Source organism: Mirounga angustirostris, unplaced genomic scaffold, assembly GCF_029215605.1.
Source record: "Mirounga angustirostris isolate CCGP_5_RB_7025 unplaced genomic scaffold, mMirAng1.0.hap1 SCAF_10, whole genome shotgun sequence".
NCBI lineage: Eukaryota > Metazoa > Chordata > Mammalia > Carnivora > Phocidae > Mirounga > Mirounga angustirostris.
Genome location: NW_026991718.1, coordinates 24,368,215 through 24,383,083, shown reverse-complemented (window position 1 = coordinate 24,383,083; position 14,869 = coordinate 24,368,215). Strand labels below are relative to the sequence as shown.

The 14,869-nt window shown below is 37.2% G+C and overlaps 1 protein-coding gene across 14 annotated transcripts in view; it reads right to left on the bottom strand.

The window, feature by feature from the left end:
- Positions 1-14,869, bottom strand: part of LCLAT1 (lysocardiolipin acyltransferase 1) — a 233,680-nt gene that overhangs the window by 165,449 nt on the left and 53,362 nt on the right. Inside the window, exon 2 of one of the 14 annotated variants that reach the window (XM_064572062.1) lies at positions 10,479-10,568. The exons of 12 other annotated variants lie outside the window; for them this stretch is intronic. The gene's annotated coding sequence lies outside the window, so the exon portion shown is untranslated. Of the gene's footprint in view, positions 1-10,478; positions 10,900-14,869 lie in introns of those variants that run through there. One more of the 14 variants, XM_045884347.3, reaches the window with a different exon arrangement.

Sequence of the window (14,869 nt, the reverse complement as noted above, 5' to 3'; positions counted from 1 at the left end):
AAAATAATTCAAAAAATTTCTCCAAATTCCACATTAATGGGGCCTGCTGAAAGCTAGGATAATGGATGAAAACAGATGCTCACCAAGGCACAGCACTGTCACTTTCAGGACAGAGGAGACAAAAGGACATTTTAACAAAACTTCTAGAGAGGATATAAACAGGTCACAAAAGATCAAAAATTAGATTGGCTTTAGACTTGTCAGTAGAAATAGATCTCAACAGCAATACCAGAAGCAGGATAAAAACAACAATGCCTACAAAATTCTCAAGAAAATTATTCCATCTGGTCATCAATCAATTAAATGTAAAGATAGTAGAACATCATCATCATACATGCAGAACCTCAAAACAACCTCCCATATAATCTTTTTTCAAGAAACTATTTGAAGATGGGCTTCCTAAAACAAAGGAGTAAATAAAGACTAATGGAGATGAAATATGGGAAAGAAGAGATCCTACCTAGGTGAGAGGTCAAGGGACTCTCCAAGATGATCATGAAGGAAGATCCTAGGATGATAATCATGCACAAGACAGAGAAGGTGTCCAGTCCAAATTAGGGATGGGTGACTCAAAAGAAAGACTCTTTGAAAGCTGTATCACCAAATTCCTCGCTCCTAAACAAATTACCTTTTTGAGCCAAGGACAGAATGCCCATATGAACCTTGGCACAGATTCTAATCTACACTTGGCTTCTTGAACACATTCTGATAAAATTCCTGCAGGCCAGTTGATGACACTCATTTTATCTATTTTAAGTACTCTGCTTTGACCTACTCCTAAGAGACACGGGGAGGGCATGGAGAACTTAGGAGCAGAAAATATATTCCTACCAGAGAGCCAGTACCTGCCGAGTCCAGCCGGATGCCATGACTGTGGTGAGCCATGGACTGTGGTCTTTTCAGGACTCATTATGCATGAATTTCCCCACAACCTTACCCAGAAATGGATCTGGTCAATGCTCTGGGATGCTCAGGTCAGACCCAGAGATTCTGCACCTCTAGGAGCCTTCATCTAATGATAGATTATGCTGACTTCTCAAGTTTTCACCAGGGGGCTCTCAAGTTATGTATATATACGTATACATATATACCTATATATTCACACATATGTACATATATATTGAGGAATATATACACAGGTGACAAAATTTTAAAGAAAAATAATGACTAACACAAAAGGATAATAGTTGTCACAGGGAGAGCACGGGAGACTTCTAATACTGACAATATTCTATTTCTTAAGCATGGTGGCTACTTATACGTTCACCAACAATGACATTTAGAATAATGTTCTTTATGCACTACTCTTGCAAGCTAGATGAATAAACACTTCACACCCAGATACAATCACACTGATTTAGTTCTTTCATAAACATAAGTGAAATATGTATGAGCTGATTAATTTCTTTTAAATCCAACAAAATTTTTAAATCCCTGGATGCTTGTTAATTTGCATGACCTGATTCTGATGAACATTTCTGCATTTTTCAGAATTTAGTAACATACACACATCTGTCTTGCCTGATGAAATGGTTTGCTGCTCAATTCCCCAATGAGAACCGTATTTGTTCTCTTTTCCAGTCTCAAAAGACAGAGGCTCATGGCTAAATTTAACATTCAATTCTAGAAGCAAAGATTTGTGTTGTTATTATCTTTCTCCTCTTATAATCTTTTTATTCTTACTGGTATTATCATGTCTGTCTTTTATTGTAAATCACTTTAAATTCTTTTAGGAAGCAGACTACTAATTAAAAATAAATTTAAGACTATCACCATTGGTAACTTATTCACCTTTACTTATTTTACTTAAAAAAAAATAGTGTCTACTCTAGTGTCAAGAAATCACCAGAAAATTTAAGAATTTATGTTCAAGATATTCTGAAGACAAAAAGGTATACTCCTTTAATAAGCAAATTACCAAAAGACACAAATTAACAAAAATAAGCTGAAGAGACAGAATGTAAAACACCTTTCCGTATCACCTAAGCATTCATGAGGCAGGCAGAGGAAGCTGAAAGGATAACGTATAAAGTTTGCTCTGGCACCTTTACCTGTTTGGGAAAAGGATACAGACAATAACAGGAAAGAGACAAACTACAGCTTCATTCTTCCTAAAGCAGCCCAAGACAATACTACTCTCCCAGATACTCGAAGAAGGTACAAGGTAAGCAAGCATTCTAGTTAAGATCATTTAGTTAGATGAAATAAAACCACAGTTTACCAATTCTGATTAACACAACAGACAGTTCAAGAGCAGAATGGGGTCAAACCTCAGTTAGATCTACCCAAAATGAAGCAAGAAAAACTTTCAACAATCAAATGGATTTCAGTAAACAAGTCTGCTAACTCCCTTTGGTGGGGAGAGGGTCCACTGAGAGTTCTTAGCACTGTACAAGGACATCTAGTTAAAATGGCACCATTTTCTCTTATTAAAGTTTAGTGAGAAGATATTATCTGTGTAAATACTCAAACACAGTTCTCTAAATCCTGATGCAATTCTTTTACTTAAAATGTATTTAAAAGTTAATACCTAGAAAAAAGCAAAGAGTATATACCGTATGATTCTATATGTCTAAAGTTCAAAAACAGAAAAAATATATATATATTTTTAAAGATTTTATTTATTTATTTGACAGAGAGAGACACAGCGAGAGAGGGAACACAAGCAGGGGGAGTGGGGGAGGGAGAAGCAGGCTTCCTGCCGAGCAGAGAGCCTGATGCGGGGCTCGATCCCAGGACGCTGGGATCATGACCTGAGCTGAAGGCAGACGCTTAACGACTGAGCCACCCAGGCACCCCAGAAAAAATAATTTATAAGAAGTAATATTAATGGTTATCTGGGAGGTGTAGAGCAAGAGGAATGACTGGAAGGGACACGAGGGGGCTTCATGAATTTTAGTCATACTCTGTTTCTTGATTTGGGTGCTGGTTATATGTGATGTATTCACTTTACAAAAATTTAGTGAGCTATACATTTGTGACTTATGTACTTTTCTATATGTATATTTTAATGATATTTACCAAGAAATATTTACCAAAAACTGTTACATATGCAGCAATTTAAACTAGATACCTTCTAAGTAATCATTTATATGTATGCAGTCCTCAGGAAGAAAATACAAATGGTCAATACACCTAAAGAAATGCTCAGGGCCCCTGGGTGGCTCAGTCAGTTGAGCGCCTGACTCTTGGTTTCAGCTGGGATTGTGATCTCAGGGTCGTGGGATAGAACCCCACGTGGGGCTCCATGCTCAGCAGGGAGTCTGCTTGAGATTTTCTCTCTTCCCCTCCCTCTCTGCCCCTCCCCCAGCTTGTGCATGTGCACATGTACTCTCTAAAATAAATAAATTTTTAAAAAAAAAGCTCAACCTAGTCTCAGGAAAATGTAAATTAAAATAAACAAAATACCATATTTTCTCGCCAGATTGGCAAAAATGTCTAAGTTTTGCCTTTGATATTCTAAAAATCAGTGGTTGGTGTCTTTGCTCTCACAGCTGGAAGAAGTATAAGTTTTAGAGGGCAAACTGGTAAGTGAGTTATAATAATACATATAAGCTATAATAATCTTGAATATGCCTGCCATCATGAATTCCTTCTCAGTATTTACCCCAGAGAAATACTCAACTGCATGTACAAAGATGCTTCACCACAGCATTGTCTGTAACCAAAATATCAGAAACATAAATGTCCACTGATGGGGGAAGGGCTAAACCGTGGTGCAGCCAACATTATGAAACACTATGCAGCAAGTAGAAAGAATGAGGTCAAGCTGTATTTTCTTAAAATGAACAGTTCTCCAAGATGTATTGCTAATGAAAAAGAGTGTGATACCATTTCTGAAAGGTACCAAACCCCTAGAACAAAAACCCCTCGTTATATGGTTTATATAAATAAATGTAAATACACTTAAGTCTGTCTATAAGGACACACAACATTTCTATCATCATCTCCATAAAGATGAAGAGGCTGTGACTAAGGATGGTAGTCAAAGAGAAACAGACCTTTCTGTAATTTTTTTTTTAAAGATTTCATTTATTTATTGGAGAGGCACAGAGAGAGAGAGAGCTAGAGAGCACAAGTGGGGGAGAAGGAGAAGCAGTCCCCCCACAGAGCAGGGAGCCTGATGCGGGGCTTGATCTCAGGACCCTGGGATCATGACCTGAGCTGAAGGCAGATGCTTAACCAACTGAGCCACTCAGACCTTTCTGTCATGTTTTAAAAAGGGAAGAAGGGGGAAAGGGAGACAGAAGAGGAGGAAGGAAAAAAGCAGCAACGTCAACATCACTGTAGCCAAAGTTAAGTCAGCTTGTCAGTAATGTCCGTAATGCGTGTTGCTGCATGATCCCATAATCAAAGTAAAACTGATTAAATGTTGCGGTAGAAATACCTCTTAGCATTACTGCTTGTCATACTTCAAACTCAAATTTTCACAAATTAAAAGCCACAATTAAAAACATACATTGAGATAGGAATGATAAAGCACCCCAGGTAAACTAAAACGACACAGCACCCCCCCACCAAAGGTCACTCAAAACCACCAATTTATTTTATAGCATTTATCTCTGTTAACTTGAAGTTTAAGCTCCTGTTTTGTCTTTCTCTTCACAAGACACAGAGCTAACCAGTAAAATGTGCAAAGAACTAAGCGATGGAGGTACACAGACTGTCAGAAAGCAAGCAAGAAGTTTCCTGAAACTCTTCATATACACAAAATATGAGCCCATGAATATATGTGCATAAAAGTCTCATAAGGATAAAGTTCTAGCAGAAAGCAGCTATTTTAAAAGTTTCTAAAAACAGAATGTTCATTTCTGACTTTCCACCATGGCTACTTTAATCAAAAGCATACTCTTAAAAAGACAGAAAAGGGAAAAAGTTAAAATAGCTGTCTAAATTTACCAAGTTATTTTGACCATTTACTTCTGATCATTTAAACAGAGAATAAGTACCAATTAGAGTCATTCCACAGTCAATAAAAACTCATATAATAATATATGCATTATTAAACATTAACCATGGAGTCTTTACCCTCCTTGGCCATATCATCTAGGTTGAGAAAGAACACATTTGAAAAGGAGGGAAGGAAGCGATACAAGGAAGTACATATTAAATGCCAAATTCATGAAAAATCAGTAAATTTGACAACCAGTCTATAAAATCTTAGAAGTCTAGAGCTAGACTTAAGATTACTAAGCTTTAAACATCTTTCAGGCTCACAGATGATTCTCTCATTATACTGATGAAGAAAGTGGGGAGCAGAAAGGTTGAGGGACCGGACTTGCACTTACAGCGGCACAGCCAGTGGTGTTGGAGCTAGGCTAAGACCGTCCATCTCCAGTTACCAGCTCAGTGTTCTTTGCATTAGAAGAGAATCATAGATGGCTAAGGCAACCAACTAAAACAAGAAGAAGGAATTAAGATGCAAACGAGGTCTGGGCTTAGAGGAAGGATAGCAGTCAGTCAAGCTAGGACAAAAAGAAAGGCAAAGAGGCTACCTCTTAACAATATTCTTCATGGTGCACACTGTGCAGTGATTGGGTTAGTCATGAGAAAGTTCTTCCAAAGTCTCAGGATTTCTGTTGGGTTTTGTTTCTTCCAAATTATTTCAAACAAAATGAATTAACAGCATTTTTTTTTAATGAAAATGCCACTAATTCTTTTTCTGCATAAATGGCAAGCACACTCACTATATTTCAACAATTTCCTGTTGTTATATAAGGTTTCCTTATAAGATGTAAAAGTTAAAACCACATACACCCACACTAAGTGGAACACTACTATATGAAACCATTTCAGAAAGACTGGTTAGTACAACTCTCTTATACCTCCTACCTGATATTCAAGCGACTACCTTCTGTTCAAATTACTTATTATAGTCCTCAGAATGTTAGAGTACCACATAACCCAGCAACTCCACTCCTAGATATATATACCTAAGTGCAATGAAAATACATGTCCACATAAAAACATATGCATGAATGTTCATAGCAGTGCCATTCGTAAGTCAAAAGTGGAAACAACCCAAATGTGTTCTTCATTTGATAAAGGGATTAAACAAAAGGGGTTTAGCCATCAACAAGAAAAGAAATGAAGTACTTGATACATGCTACAACACAGACAACCTTGAAAATATTAATGCTCAGTGAAAGAAGCCAGTCACAAAAGTTCACATATTGTATGCTTTCATTTATATGAAATGTCCAGAAGAGGCAAATCTATAAAGATAAAAAGTAGATCAGTGGTTCCCTAGGGCTGAAGGCAGGTGTCATGGGAGTGACCGCGAATGAGTATGAAGTTTGTTTAGGGGGGTAAAAGAATGTTCTGAAATTAGACAGTGGTGATGGCTGCACAACTGAACAGTCTAAAACCACTCCTGGTACACTACTCTTGAAATGGGTGAACTGTAATGGTGTGTGTTCATTAGCTGGGAGACTACCAAGACACGAATAACTCTAACCATTTTACCCTGGCAGCCATGAATGGATGGGAAAGGAAAAGAGAAATTATAAGAAAAACTACCACCTCAAAAATTAGAAAAAGCATACACAAGCAAAGCCGGAGTACAAAAGGGAACCAAAACCTAGCCAGAGGGCGCACAATCACTGAACAGAAAAAAGCCTCGATAGACACACAACAAAATGTTACCAATGACTATCCTTGCGTAGTGAGACTATGATTTTTCTTCCAAATTGTGCACAAAAAATCTTTATTTTCGCACTATGAAAAAAAATCCCAGTAACAATAATTTCAAAGGGAAAAACGAGGAGCCAGGATTTCTTATACTAAGGGACTGGAGAGGTCCCATTAATAATAAACCACTGAAGATAGAGTCAGCCACGAATAAGAAGCATCAACTGGGGATTTCATAATATTGAAACACTGGCTCAGTGCTTTTCATATGTAAAAACTGCTGATATTCTGACATCAGTAACTTGTCTTTTCTAATGTAAATTACTGGTATTCCCTAGAAGGTATCAAATACCACTGTTTCAGGGCAGCATCGAACACGTGTTTTGACTGGACAAGGAATAAGATGTTTTTCTTCCTGTTTCACACATTACAATTCTTCAAGACAACACAAACCGATCACATTATTTTTAAAATGTGTAGTTACATTATCATCTTTAATAACAGACTTTTTACAAATTAATATACACTGAATAAAAACACTACCATTTTGTCAAATAAAGTCAACTATCATTCACAGTAATTTTCTTTCAATAGATAAAAGCAAAATGAAAAAAAAATTAAATGTTTCCTTTCTACAATTTATTCTTCACACAACAAAGGGTAGTTTACCCAAAGATGGTTCATGGAATGTATTCAAAGGTTCATAAACCCCCTAAAATTGTATGCTAATTTACGTATGTGTGTTTTTCTTCAGAGAGGATCCCGAATTTGTCTTAGAGGGGGTTTGTAATTCAAAGAAAGTTAAGACACTACTGGTTTAGAGAAACAACTGAACAGCAGCCTAAAATGGTCTTCTGTTGTAAAGGAATTCTGGAGACATTCTTAACTCTCAAGAAACTATACTGTGTAATTTTCATTCATGAAACACATTTATCAAGTATCTGGGTAATGAGGTAGGACCAAGGATAAATCATATCATATAACAACACTACTCTAGAAAAAAACTTTAAGTTGTGAAGTCAAAAAATCCAGAAAATATTGTAAGCAAAGGCACAAATATTACATAATACTATTTTATTTGTATTTATTCATACCAGGCTTTGTTTTAAAAATATTTGAGATATCTTTATTATTTAATACCTTATAATATGAATGGAATCAAATAATCTTGATTCAAGGTATTTCAGACTGAATTTCATAAACATGGCTGTTATTCATATGTCATGGAATTCTGAGTGAATGCTACAAATGTATAAAACATTTTTTCTAACTTCTTCTGAAAGAAAATGACAGAGATTTGGTTCATGTGTAAAAGTCTATTTTGTACAAATAACAACAGGGTTAATATCTGGAACATCTGTTTTGCTATTAAAACATTACTTCTGTGACCTTTTTTTCCCTAGACTTGCAAAAATCAAAATAAATAACAGATGGAGAATGACCTTGGAACTCTCTCCATGTATTTTAAAGTGTTTCATGTAGCATGTTCTTGCCATCAATAAAAACACAGGTGGAGAAATTAATATGAATGCCAATAAAAATATTTGATAACAGAAGCTCATGAAGACTTAAGATCAGCAATTAATATTTATAGGATTTTTAAAATTATTTCTAAAACTTACAAAAGTAACTACTCTATTTGATGAAGAAGGAGGTAGTTTTCAGAACAGTACAATGCATAAAATAATATTGAAAGACATCTCTGAAAACTCAATTTAAAAACCACACCACCTATAAAATCACCTATCATGGAAAGTCAGAGTTGTGAGAGGCTTTAGAGATCATTTAATATACTGGTTTAGAAACTTTTTGGCCATAGGACCCTTCATTCAAAAATCTCACCAAAAGGTCTCATGTAAAACACAGCAGAACAGCTGTGGTTCAGGGTTGTCCCCACCCCCCAGGCCCCCCCAGACCTCACTCCTCACCTTCATCTGGACCTCTCTGTTCTAAAGGATATTAAAGAACGTCGTTTGGAACCAGTGGCCCAAGCAAACCCTTATCTCAGATGAGGCAACAGAGATCCAGATCGCTTTTCCTTAGTGCTAAGCGAACTCCCCATCTATACTGCCTAATGGTTTATTTTCTCTTCAGACGACCTCACCTCAGTCACAGACTCATATAATCTTCGAGACAAAAGGGGCCTTAGGGCAGGCCAGGACTTCTCACTCTCAGTTTGGTCTTTCCTCTATTCCACTCTGCCTTTTTTCAGAGACTACTAAAAGACACAGGAGAGAAATACTCTAACAAATGCTTTACATACAATATTCCTTATCTCACAATTCTGAAAAGTAGGTAAAAGTATACCCTTTTTACAGTTGAAGAAAGTGAGCTCAGAAACATTCAACCATGCCCAACTTTAACTGGCAGGTAGCAGAGCTAGGATTTAAACCTGCATCCATTTAACCCTAAAGTGTGTGCTCTTTCCAATTAACCACTTTACATTTGCATAGGACAAATGCCAGACTATAAAAGAAAGGGGAAAATCTACGGTCCAGGCAGAGAAAAACACCTATATAGTCTCCAAAACAGTATCAAAGTAATAGATACCCACTAACATGAGCACCCTAAGTTAGCAGCACTGAAATGGGGTTGTGAAGAATATGGTCAACAAGGCTTTAAGAAAAAGGAGAAACAAAATAAGCATAAGAGCAACAAAACAAAGCCATATTTAAATTAATGAGGCAAAGCTGCTGAGTGTAAGGAAAGATTCACGAACACATATTCAGGAAATCAACAATAAGAAATGAAATTGTTGCACTTAAGCACAAGCATGGAGTCCAAAAAAGAAAAAGAAAAAAATTACAAAGTCAGAAGGCTGCCAGGAAAGAGTTAAGTTACACTCCACTTAAAATAAAAATATGCACAGAAGAGTAATAATGCCTTTCAGATGCTTAACAAAACTCTACCAAAGTATTAGTTCTTAATGCAAAGCCTACCACGAAATAAACAAAATCTGTTTTTCCTCTGTAACATAATTACCCTTGATTACCTGCAATCTTGATGAAAAAAGAACTCAGTGTATAATCTAAAGTCAAAAGTATCAGTTTAATTATTACAGAATTCCACATAATACTTCAGAAGCAACATTCTAGAAGTTACAGGGGACGCTGCTCCCTCAAGAAATTAAATGACACAGGGGCGCCTGGATGGTGCAGCTGGTTAGGCATCCAACTCTTGATTTCTGCTCATGAGATCCAGCCCCGCACTTAGCTTGAGATTTTCTCTCTCTCTCTCTGTCCCTACCCCCACTCATGCTCTCTCTCTAAAATAAATAAATAAATAAAATCTTAAAAAAGGAAAGAAAAGAAAAGAAACTAAATGACACAGTACAAAGAAACTTGAACTAGTTGGTGCTGGGACTGCTTCCTATGGTGTTCTACTGCAAGCACCTCTGGAAACACCAGATTATTTTAGAGAGGGTTGCGACTGGAGGATAAAGACAACACATCTTCCCTGAGTGTCAATTTGACTATATTTTGGAAATATCACTTTTACCTACAACACAAGCACATAGGGCAGAATACAAAATTCTCATGGGACCCACAATCCAGTGGGGGAAATCAATACTCTAAAAAGTAAACAAATGATATTGTAATAAAGGTTACGAAACCTTTGGTTTTGGCTCTGTGTGCGTGTGTGTGTGTGTGTGTGTGTGTGTGTACGCAAGTGGATGAGCAAGCAGGTAGACACAGGAGCTGGGGAGGGCACATGTGTGGCATCCCAGGTCTCGAAGGCAGGTAGGTGTTTGTTGGGTTCAAGGAACTGAAATAAGATTCATATCAGAGTATTTATTATGGTAATATACCAACTGCAGGGTATTAAAAAAGGACTGTATTCTCTATTACCTTGGAGGAGGAGGATGCGAGGCTTTTAGCAGGGATCCACTGCATCTGCTATACAGTTTACCACTTCCCTTGACACCCTTTCATTTGGCCCTTGTGAGAAAGAAAAGGTAGGAATTTTACAGATGAAAAGACAGGTTTGTGCCCAAGGCCAAAAAGCCAGAAAAAACGGGAGCTCTGGCAGTATCGCTGAACCTACAGGATGTCCTCCCAGTATTACACACAAGTCCGCGTATCTATTACCTATATATCTGTGTACCTCTACAGTAAGCAACAAGTCAAGAATAATATGCAGTTCGGGGCGCCTGGGTGGCTCAGTCGTTAAGCGTCTGCCTTCGGCTCAGGTCATAATTCCAGGGTCCTGGGATCGAGCCCCGCATCGGGTTCCCTGCTCGGCGGAAAGCCTGCTTCTCCCTCTCCCACTCCCCCTGCTTGTGTTCCCTCTCTAGCTGTCTCTCTGTCTAATAAATAAATAAAATCTTTAAAAAAAAAAAAAAATGCAGTTCACTACCTCATTTAAAAATGAAAAATGTTTTCATACAAATTTTTAGAAAAACCATGAAGCAAAGTTTTTACCTACTAACTATACTATTGGGCTCATTCTCCTCTTAAAAGTAATGAGCAACAAGAGGAGCAGAGCAACTCACAAAACCTGGGATTCCTGTTCAAGCTCTACTAGTAACCACACTCTTTGTCATTCTGCAAAAGTAACACCAAGCTCTGTCCAACACTGCCCTCTGCCCCTTCACTCTGCCCCTCATTTTCTTTACCTATGATAAGAGAAGACTGGGTCTGGATCACGGTTCTCCCTGGGGCAGTGCATGCCTTTAAGGGCATTTTAGAAATCTGTTGAGCTGTTTTCTTGGGTTTTTTTAGTTTTGTCTTGTGGAATAATCATACCTCATATTATGTTTTAAATTATTTTCCTTTATATTACAGTTAGGGAATTATATTGATTTATTCTAATTATGTGAGTAAAAAACTTTCATTAACTATTAATTTTATCTCAGGACACTAAAGAGTATTACAAAATATTTACTACGAAAAAGGGGGCTTTGGGTTAGATAGAATTAGGAATTACTTGACTAGAAGATCTCAAAGGTTCTTTCCAGTTCTATAATTTACTGATTCTATTAATATTTTGAACACTAATAATAAGACAAAGAATAGTGATAAAGACAGCATACATGAGGACTTGTGGGCAAGAACAGAAACTTCTAAATCTGCTTCTGCGCTTGGTTAAATAATTAAATTTGTGGGAAAGCAATTATATCCTACTGCCCAGGATGTTATATATCAGAATACTTTGTACTTCACTTTTAAGAAAAAGATTAAAACATCTCCAAAAATCACTATTACATTAGGGGCTTAGAAATATGAATTCGGGCACCTGGGTGGCTCAGTTGGTTAAGCGACTGCCTTCGGCTCAGGTCATGATCCTGGAGTCCCGGGATCAAGTCCCGCATCGGGCTCCCTGCTCAGCGGGGGGTCTGCTTCTCCCTCTGACCCTCCCCCCTCTCATGCTCTCTCTATCTCAGTCTCTCTCTCAAATAAATAAATAAAATCTTAAAAAAAAAAAAAAGAAATATGAATTGAAAAGGAAGTCCTGGGGTTAGCAAAGATTCAGCCCACACGTCCCAATCATCAATTTCAAAAATCACATTTTATGAAATGGGCATAATGTGAAATGAACCCTGAAATATTATGATAAAGTTAAATAGATTTGGGTACTCCTCCCTCCAAACCAAAACAGAGAAATTGCTGACACATTTCCAAAAAACAGAAAGATAATGCTTTGAGAATCAACCTTCCCACTCTAAAAGCTTCAGTTGAGGGGGTGGGTGGAGCATCTAGATATCAAGACGACATGATATTTCATTACCAAACTATCCTAAAAGTAACTGTGAACTATATTATTTATAAAATATAATCTTCAAATATTGACAGGGAAACCTACTTTGGGCCAAGCCACACATAAATACACGTGTGCCTATGTATTTATATTCATATGTATCATCACATTTTAACAACTCTTCAAGGTAGATATTATTGTTCACTTTTTCTCTGAGGAACAGAAGGTTAAAAGACATTAAATAACAGATTTCCAGCAATCAGGATGCTATGGAACAAAGCCTTTCAAAAATAAGCCTAAAAGCCTCTAAGCAAGGAGAAAAAAAGTTGTTAAAGATTACACAAAGTTGACTCTATAGAAGACTCCAGTTAAGCCTCACCTATTGACCTAATATTCTGTATGAAGCGGTTTTTTATTAAGTACCTGATGCTTCTATCTGCCAAGCACTTTCACATACATTATCTTACTTGATGTTTCTCATATTTTATCTTAGTTGATATCATATTTGATAAGATATTTATCATGTGATAGCCTCCACTAATCTATCCATTAAGGAAGAAATGGAAAAGAGAGCAGTGGTTGCCAGGGGTGAGGGAAAGGATGTGACTATAAAGGGGTAGCACAAGGGAGTTTTTTGGAGTGATGGAACTCTTCTGTTTCCTAATTGTGATGGGGGTTACACAAATCTAGACCTACATTAACATCCACATATGTACACCAAAAGAAAAAAAGGCAACTTAAAAAAAGTTTAACTGCATTTCCTTAACAACATGATGCAGAAAATGGTTGATAAAGAATATTTCTCCTGAACTGCATTTCCTTTTTTTTTTTTTTTTTTTTTTTTTTTATTAAAGTAGGCTCCATTCTCCATTCCCAGTGTGGAGCCCAACATGGGACTTGAACTCATGACCCTGAGATCAAGACCTGAGCTGAAATCAAGAGTCAGGTGCCAGGCACCCCCTTTTCTTTTGTTTTTGGGGGCTTTTTTGTTTTTATTCAAATTCCTGTTAGTTAACATACAGTGTAATATTAGTTTCAGGTGTACAAGTAGTGATTCAACACTTCGATACATTACCTGGTGTTCCTCACAGCAAGTGCACTCCTGAATCCCCATCACCTATTTCACCCATCCCCTTACCCACCTCCCCTCTGGTGACCATAAGTGTGTTCTCTATAGTTATGAGTCTGTTTCTTGGTTTTTCCTCTCTCCCTCTCTTTTCCCTGTACTCATTTGTTTGGTTACTTAAATTGCCATATGTAAAATTTAAGATGCATTTCCTTTCAATGCCACAGAGTATGCTTTTAGTTCATAAAATAACTTTGTAGAAACACCTTAGTCCTTTGATAGTTCAGGATTTTATGGAGATTCTAATTAAACAACTACAAATTTATCTTTAATAAAACATCAGTAAGTTCTCTTGGTATATCAACATTTTTTTTAAAGATTTTATTTATTTATTTATTTATTTATTTATTTTTAAAGATTTTATTTATTTATTTGAGAGAGAGCACATGAGAGGGGGGAGGGTCAGAGGGAGAAGCAAGCTCCCCGCCGAGCAGGGAGCCCGATGCGGGACTCGATCCAGGGACTCCAGGATCATGACCTGAGCCGAAGGCAGTCGCTTAACCAACTGAGCCACCCAGGCGCCCCGATTTTATTTATTTTTTGACAGAGAGAGACAGCATAGAAGGAACACAAGCAGGGGGAGTGGGAGAGGGAGAAAGGCAGGCTTCCCACTGAGCAGGGAGCCCGATGCAGGGCTCGATCCCAGGCCCCTGGGATCATGACCTGAGCCGAAGGCATACGCTTAACCAACTGAGCCACCTAGGCGCCCCGGTATATCAACATTTTAAAAATTCAAGTTATTATAATAAGTAAAGTCAGATTTTACAAAAGTACACACCTTCCAAAGTTCTTTGAATTCTGCTACACAAAAGCTTATATTTAAAGCATATATGTAATAAGAAATCTCTAGTCACAACCATTTCAAAATCAGGAAGGAGGGAGAGAAAATTTACTAAGTATATACATCCAATGTCTCCAAAGGTTACTGCATTCTCTTTATAAACTGTCTAATCTCACTGAACAATCTCCCCACCCCTGAGAGACCAAGATCTTCCCAATTTTATGAAAAAAGAACATGGAGTCAGCAGGTTAAACAAAGCAGCCCGCAATTGCTCGGCTAATGAGACAATGGAGCAAAGATAAGCCAGAGTTTTAAAATAAGAGCACGTTTTAGTGTGCCTATAATAAGGGTATAAATTCACAGCATATGGAAATTTAAATGAAATTAACAGTCAGTGCAAAATACTGATTTGTCATCTCTAAAAACAGACAACTGTCAAGTATTTGCTATGTGAAACAAAATTTTTCCAACCAAGAAGTCTGAGAAGGTGCTAACAAGCCAATTTGATACACTGGATTTGACTAGTAACCAAGAAAGCATGCTCTTCAGTATTTCTCGGTACCAACAACTAAAAACATCTACCATGTTAAGTCAAGAATATAACTTATTAGGGATGTCTATCACATAAGTAGTAA